Here is an 8,055-nt window from a genome sequence, read left to right as displayed (position 1 = left end):
GGGAAACCGGAAGTCTCCAGGGAGCCGCCACGTCAAGAAGGGCGGAAGCGGCAAACACTTGAATTTTTCTTCCTTCTTCAATTAGAGGCTGTATAAGGAAGGAGGAGTCTGTAGTGCTTGCGCAAATTCAGAAGGAAGAGTGAACTGCTTCGGCATGACAAAGAATGCGCAAAGAGAAACCAGAAATGATGCCACACAAAAGATGGCTGACAGCTTCCTCTGGCGACTTCTCGCAAGAAAGGAAGTTCGGGTATGGGGGCCTGATGTCGGATTTAGGTGTAAGCAGTTTGCCTGCAGCAAGGAATGTTTTCAAATGTTTGGCTTCGAAAGACTAAACTTACTGGTTTAGAAGTTGAGACTTGGTCCCATGCAGCTAGAGGTCATTGACACAAGGCGCCTGCCAACTTTGGACAATAAGGTTGGAGCAGGCAATGGGAGGCCCACTGTGATGTGGGGCCCTAGAGGCGGCCCTGCGACCCACCCCTGCAGCTTCCAAGCTCGGGCTGTGGTCTTTTTCCAATCGAGAGGTGGGGTGGGTGCGCCTCCTGGAGAAGTCCTCGAGTTAGAGATGGGGTTCTAAAACAAACCAGCGAAAACCGGCATGTGGGCCAAGGGCCTTAGTGTGGTCATCTACCCAGCCACGACACCTAACAGAAATCTGGATTCCAGTCCCTGCTCAACTGCGGATATGCTGTGTGACCAGGAGTGTTCCTCACCCTCCTTAGGCCCCAGCCTCTGCTTCCTCTTTTAAAACAGCTACTCCAGCTTTTTCCCTGCCAGGCACAGTCCACCTCGGGTTTTTCGCATTCACATTTAACCTGGTGTCGCTTATAGAATGCAGTCCTCCCAGATAGGTGCAAGTTTCACTCTGGTTCTACCTTCCGTTCTATGAGCATCCTATTTAGAATGGCGATGCCCTGCCCCATCCCAGCTCTTTGTGTCAGGTTTTTGCTTTGCCTTCCCTTGGAACTATCACCAAGAGGTGATAACCATCACGGCGAGACAGGGAAACTGAAGGGACTCCATTTTTAGAAAGACTGCTTCTCTGCTGTTTTTCTGCTAGGCCACATTTACTTTGGTTTGTATTGCACCTTGCGTCTCAATAAACCAAAGAAGCTATGTTCCCACTCCAAGGGGAAAGCAAGAAAGTTAATCATTCTCTGAGTTTCTTCTTAGGCCCCCAAACACCTGATAACATCTGAGCAGATGAGGATCCCAAACATGTTCCAGGACATCAGCTTCAAACAAACCTCAGCCAAAGCTGGCATCAGTCCCTCCTACCTAAAGTGATTTATGAAATAACACCTGTTGTTCACCTGTCACTCGCCTTTGTCATTCTTTTCCTGGGCCCTTTTCTGATATAATAAACAGATAACCCCAAGCAACAGAGACTCACTCTCCTTTCCTTTCCAGTCTCCCAGATACTCCATCTACTATACTCTATCTCATACACTTTCCAGTGAACTGTTTTCATTTCCTCCTTGCTCATGTTTCATGTTTCCTCCTGGCTCTTGGTTTCATGTTTGGATCATGCCCCAAGCCAGGGACCCTCTTGGCTGGTCCTGCAGGGCCCCATCTGGGTCCTCAGACCCAGCTGGCCAACATCAGTAGAATTAAAGCTTAAAACTTAGGGACCTTTGGTTCCCCAAGACTCTTCTGTGGCTTGAGGAGGGTCTCAGCAATGTGCTCATATGGTCCTTTGCTTCTGTAGATTTTCTTTTTTAAAAAAATTATGTATTTAAGTAGTCTCTACACCCAACGTGGGGCTCGAACTCACAACTCCGAGATCAAGAGCCACGTGCCCTACCAACTGAGCCAGTTAGACACCCCTGTTTCTGTAAAATTTGCAAAAGTACTGTTTTTACAGCAATTGCTTAAACCTCTCCGTCTAATCTGATTTCTCCTGTGTCATACTTCCCTGTGTCATATTTAGTGGCGTTTGGGACTCAGCTAGAGGAAATCCAGCTGGGAATCTCTGAGTTTAGTAGAATATATTTATGTGATACTCTTCTGTGTGTGAAGTTTTTGCTGGCCTTCCAGTGTGTAAGATATACCCACCACTCACTGTAATCAATGAGTGTCTGCAATGAAAGGATTATTTAAGGTTAATCAGGGCACTAGGAAGCTTGAAATTACCTGAAAAATTACATTTCATATGACAAAAACTTGATACAGCTTGCCCCCAACTTTGACAATTCTCAAAATGTTCATGACATTACTGAAAAGGAATTGTGGCATCGGAAGTAGTTTTCCTAAATTATCAATAATAAAAATGTTTACACCTGAAACTAATGTAACGCTGCATGTTAACTGTACTGGAACTTAAAATGAAAATAAAAAGTAATTAAAAATTTTTTGATCTAACATGCTAGAGGAAAAATTAAATTATTTTTCCATTCTCATTATCGAAAGTGACCATACAAAATTGTTATCTAAAGAGGTGATCAAGGCATAGTCAGCTTAAAAAGGAAAAAGAACTATGGCGGTGTTTAAGAAAACTAACAAATATGTTTCTTTTCTGGATTTTGTGATGTTTGTGTTATTTGCCAGATTTTAAAAATGTATTTCTTTTGAGAGAGACAGAGAAAGTGCGAGCAGAGGAGGGGCAGACAAAGAGGGAGAATCCCAAGCAGGCTCCACACTGTCAGCGCAGAGCCCATATGGGGCTCGAACTCACAAATCCATGAAATCGTGACCCGCGCCGAAATCAATTGTTGGACCTCAACGGACTGAGCCACCCAGGCGCCCCCATTTGTCAGGTTTTTAAGGTCACAAATTGCAATCTGTAATGGCATGATTTCTTGCACAATTTGTGTTGTGATTTCTCATTCTAACTAAATAGTTTCAGGGTGACTGGGTGGCTCAGTGGGTTGAGCATCCAACTGTTGGTTTCGGCTCAGATCATGAACTCAGGGTTTGGAGTTCGAGCCCCGGTGGGACTCTCCCAGTGTGGAACCTGCTTGAGATGATCTCGCTCCCCTCCCCCACTCGTGCTCTCTCTTTCTCCCTCAAAATAAAAATGAACTTAAAAAAATAAAATAAGTCTCTTTCCTACCTAGTTTTGTTTTTGTAATTCCCTAGTATTTTTAAAATTATTTATTTATTTATTTATCTTAAGTAGGCTCCACGCCCAGTATGGGGCTCGAACTCACAACCATGAAATCAAGAGTCACACACTCTACGGGTTCTCTATCTATATCTCTATCTATATAGTGTATATCTTAACATGTCCCAATGGAGCTTCTGACTTTCTGCCTCAACCTTGTTCCTCCCTCAGTATTTCCCATCTTGGTTAGGGGCAACTTTAATTTGTTCGTATGCTGAGGCCAAAGTCTTCAGAATCACCCTTGACTTGACTCTTGTAACACACGTTCAGTGCATCTGCATTGTTAATGGAAAATCAGTACTCCAAAGCCAAAGAAACTGCGGACAGACCAAAGCTCCTGGAACAATTTTACCCGGGGGAGTCGTCGAGAGGGTTCAGCCACTGAGAAGCTGCCCCGATTCTCTTGATCTTCTTTTGCCTGGGATTTGACACCGGAAATTCTCTGACTCAGAAGAGCCATGACTTATATTTTGCAGTTGGCCTGGTCTCTTCAACAGGATTCCTTTCGAGCGCCACTCCCCGAGAACCCCGCATTTGTCTGTAGATCACTCACTGTTTCATTCTCCGGGGCATGGTCTCACAAGCCCCTGTCACCCACGTTTACTGCAGTCGTATGTGGGCCCTGGGAGAGCAGTAGCTCTCAGAACCAGAGGCTCCTTAGTACATGGAGTCCGCTAGACAGAACAACACAACACAAAACAAAACAGTGAAGCATCAGGCTGTTTCCTGACATGTTAGGTTGTATCCCTTCTATCACCATGAACATCAAGACAATTGTTCTTGCCCACTGTTCCCAACAAAAATTGACCTGAGTAAATTTAAAGATCAAATTGACTTTATTCAACAATTCATCAATGGGGCGGTAGCCCATCTGGCAATAGAAAAGAGCTTCGCTGGGCTGCAGACAAGGAAAGGTTTTAAAAGGTGGAGAGGAAATCATTAGCAAAGAATGCACACTTTGGGGGCACCTGGGTGGTTCAGTCGATCAAGCATCCGACTCTCGGCTTCAGCTCCGTTCATGATCTCACAGTTTGTGGGTTCGAGCCCCGCATCAGGCTCTGCTCTGACAGCGTGGAGCCGGCTTGGGATTCTCTCTCTTCCCTCTCTCTGTGCCCCTCCCCTGCACTCTCTCTCTCTCAAATAAATAAGCTTAAAAAAAAAAAAAAAAGAATGCACACTTCAGGCAAGGTCTCCTTGTTAAGGGGAGCGGCAGATTATCTCACTAGTCCTGACCAGGTAACTGGTTAAACGCTACATTCCTGGGGCAGGGAGTGGGGGTTGAAGTGGCAATTAGCTTGGGTGTTGAGTCTTGGTTTGCCAACGTAGGGCTTAGCACAAGTGACTCCCTTTGGGGCCTGTCGTCTCTTTTTTAACACCAGAAATAAATAACCACGTTTCTGAAAACACAGGGCCCCCTCTCTGTAGCCTAAAAGAAAAATTCTCAAATTGTTGAAAATATCATTGTCACGTCTCTATCTTGATTGGGGTGGTTGTCACACGAGTATACGCACTTGTCAAAAATCATCAGCCTTGTACACTTCATATGTGGGAATTCTACTATAGGTCATTCATACCTCAAAATTTTTGATTTTTATATATTAAGTAACATTCGTAACAAATAGCTAACCAAACAATTTTGGAACTTATGTGATGACAAAACGTTAGCACCTTTAAGAAATTAAAAATACGATTCTCCAAACTTTGTAATAAATTATCAGTTGTTAAAAAAATGATTATAATACCCATAAAGAGTAAGCTTACTTAATCGTTAATGAAGGAACCAACACTATGACAGAACTGGTTTGGAAAGAGTTTGAGAAGAGTTAAAGGAATACTGAATTATGATTGCCAATCATATTTCATACCCTATAGGATAATAAAACTGTAACCTTTGGGATTATTTTCTCCATCAGGTATGCAAAAATGATTGCATCTTATCTGTTTCCTCCAAGCGAACTTCTAACTTTACAGAATTGGAAAACATCACTGGATCCTCATCAATTGTTAGGGTTAAATTTCCCCAGAGTCAGATGGCCCTTCTGTGGGTTTGCGAGCAATTCTCTAGCATGATATTGAAAAGGAACACAGGGGCGCCTGGGTGGCGCAGTCGGTTAAGCGTCCGACTTCAGCCAGGTCACGATCTCACGGTCCGTGAGTTCGAGCCCCGCGTCAGGCTCTGGGCTGATGGCTCGGAGCCTGGAGCCTGTTTCAGATTCTGTGTCTCCCTCTCTCTCTGCCCCTCCCCTGTTCATGCTCTGTCTCTCTCTGTCCCAAAAATAAATAAAAAACGTTGAAAAAAAAAAATTTAGAAAAGGAACACAATCACCATATGACGTATTTCCAGGTACAGAGGAGGGCTTGAACTCATGACTGTGAAATCGAGACCCGAGTTGAGATCAAAAGTTGGAGGCTTAACCGACTGAGCCACCCAGGCACCCCATTATCTTCCCATGTTTTAAAAACTCTGGAAATTAAAAACGTTATGTGCAACTTTCAACTTTTAAATGTTGGCAATCAGTTCAAATGGCTCTAAGATACTGTGAAGGCCAACAGGGGGAGAGAAAGAATGAAAGGAAAATCCTACTGAATCTGGCCCGAGCTACTGTCAATATCTGACCTATAACAATACCTTCTTACGGAAAGACTGAGGCCCAAAGAAAGGAGATGCTTAACCCCACATCACAAGGTGAGTTTGGGCCAGACAGGACTTAGAGCCCAAGTCCCTGGATTCCCAGGTAGAAGCTTTTCCCACAAGGCAAACATTATAGGTATTTTCTTTGTCTCCCACCAAGCGTTTCGTATTTTTATTTGCTGATTAACCAAATAAAAACGACGAGTGTGAATGCTTGCGGTACCCTTAGGTTAAGTTCAAGCCAGTGTGATGGGCCCACTGTTGCACAGGATTCGTATGGCCCTAGCCTGCATCCTACCTGTATTTATTATAATAGCAATCCCTACCATTTTTTTGAGCATTAACTCTGTGCCAAGCTCTGTGCTTTACTCACATTATATCATTTAGTCTTGTGATGACCACATGCTGTAGGTACTACTATTACCTTCTCTTTATAGGTGGGAAACTGAGGCTCAGAAAGGTAAAGTCGCCTGCTCAAAGCCATGGCCCCACATATTCATGGCTCCAGAGTTGATGGTTTTAACCACTGGGCTATACTATCTATGTTCATTCATTTATTCATTCAGTCAGCCAGTCAGTCCGTCAAATACCTACAATGTGGTGTTGCCAGTTGCTGAGCCAGGCAGCATGGGAGACTACAGCTCAAGTTCAAGTGTAAAGCCCTGAGGCTATGGCTAACTGGATCCACATTCAACCCACATCCCATTGTTCTAATCCAAAATAACAAATGGCTTTCAAACACACAGAAGGGTGGGCTATGTAATTTATACTTCAACAACATTGATTTAAAAAGGAGAAGTAACAATCACCTCTAAATGTGGAGAGATCCTGCTCCGATTAAAAGATTGTGACAGTGCACACATATTTCGTGGACTAGATTGCTTGAGGACCAGGCTCGTAGGAGGAAGACAATGGCTGTCTGCTAGGATAAAGGGTTTGCACTTTAGTCTGAACTCAGTGGGTAGGCAGATCCTACAGGCAAGAAAAGAATTGTGTGTTAGCCAGCATGTGCACCTTGAATTCTACAAAGAGAGACTAGAGGGAAGGAGACTACCTTGGAGGTTATTACACGGAAAAAGAGGAGGAATGAATAGTAAAGTTATTTCCAGATACATTCAGCAGGAGTGAGACATAAATACCCAGATGTCACTTAAACCCTCTGGAGCCAGGTTTTTCTTCATTACAGAAAACTGTGTGATAGAGAGGGCTGTTCTGGCCCCAAATCCTAGTTCTTCAACTTTCTAACCCAGTACCCTTGGATAATTCATATAACATCTCAGGACTTCAATTTCCTGGTCTCCAAAGTGGGTGTAACATTACCTACCTGCTAAGACTCTTGTAGGGGAGAAATAAATGGTGCAATATATTTCAAGCACTTAGTAAATGACACATGTTCAGTGTTTGTCTCTTTTCTAGGTTTCCTTCTAGCTACAAGTGGATTTGGCGTATATGTACTTATCAGCTAAGGGGCAGAGGAGAGCAAACAAACAGTATTTTTCTCCATTACAGTACCATGAGAAACCTCACAATGTTGTTCTGAGAGCACTACAAATTCTGAAAGTGCTTTTCAACTGTCAGAGAAAGAAAGGTCACCTTCAATGAGAAGGAAGAACTTTTATCTGGACCAAAGCCCTTGTCCAAAGACAGCTGGGCATCCATAAACAAGTCCCTTGTCTCTCTGGCTTCAACTCCTCCTTTGTGAAATAGGGATGGTCCTCCTTGTCCACCTTATAGGAGTGTCTATGGGATAGTGGGTTGTGCGAGGGGGTTGCCAAGCTCATTCACTGCGCGCGGAGCCCGTCCGTGTTTCCGGCTCCATTCACCCCCACAGGGCTGTGAGCATCTCATCGAGCAGCGACTCTGATCTTGGGTCCGAAACTGAACACAGAGTTACCTGGCTCCTAGCGACTGGCTCTCGGACTACAGTGTCGCTGTGGGGCAATTACGTTAAATTACAATTCTTTGTAAATCAGTGATCAACGCCGGGGTTACGAGAGAACCCAGACTAAAGGGATCTTTCGCATTTGGAAGCTATTACTCCTCAGTTTGCGGTAATAGCCCCCAATTTTAACACATTCTCATTTTCCTACTTGCACTAGGCACTTCCAACCAGGAAGTCCTTTTTTTTTTTTTTTTTAACTTCATTGCTTTGAAATGCAACCGTATGCATCCCCATAGTTCGGCTTCTTAATTTTCCTTAGAGAGTGGTTGCAGATCATCTTAACGGGATTGGTTAAAGCTTCTGCCCGTTATCTTTCCCTCACCCGATGGGGGTAACGGAGGGGGGAAAAATAAGGGTGTCTTAAACTTAGCTGTT

General features: G+C 44.0%; 1 long non-coding RNA gene across 1 annotated transcript; it reads left to right on the top strand.

Moving 5' to 3' along the window:
- Nucleotides 1-58: 58 nt before the first annotated feature.
- Nucleotides 59-1,381, top strand: LOC122225117. Its single transcript, XR_006205123.1, has 2 exons — nucleotides 59-418; nucleotides 1,177-1,381. It is a non-coding gene; the product is annotated as an uncharacterized LOC122225117 (long non-coding RNA).
- The last annotated feature ends 6,674 nt before the right edge of the window (nucleotides 1,382-8,055 follow it).

The sequence above is a fragment of the Panthera leo genome, chromosome B4, assembly GCF_018350215.1.
Source record: "Panthera leo isolate Ple1 chromosome B4, P.leo_Ple1_pat1.1, whole genome shotgun sequence".
Lineage (NCBI taxonomy): Eukaryota > Metazoa > Chordata > Mammalia > Carnivora > Felidae > Panthera > Panthera leo.
Note: the sequence above shows the minus strand (reverse complement) of the source record. Positions and strands in the feature narration are given on the sequence as shown.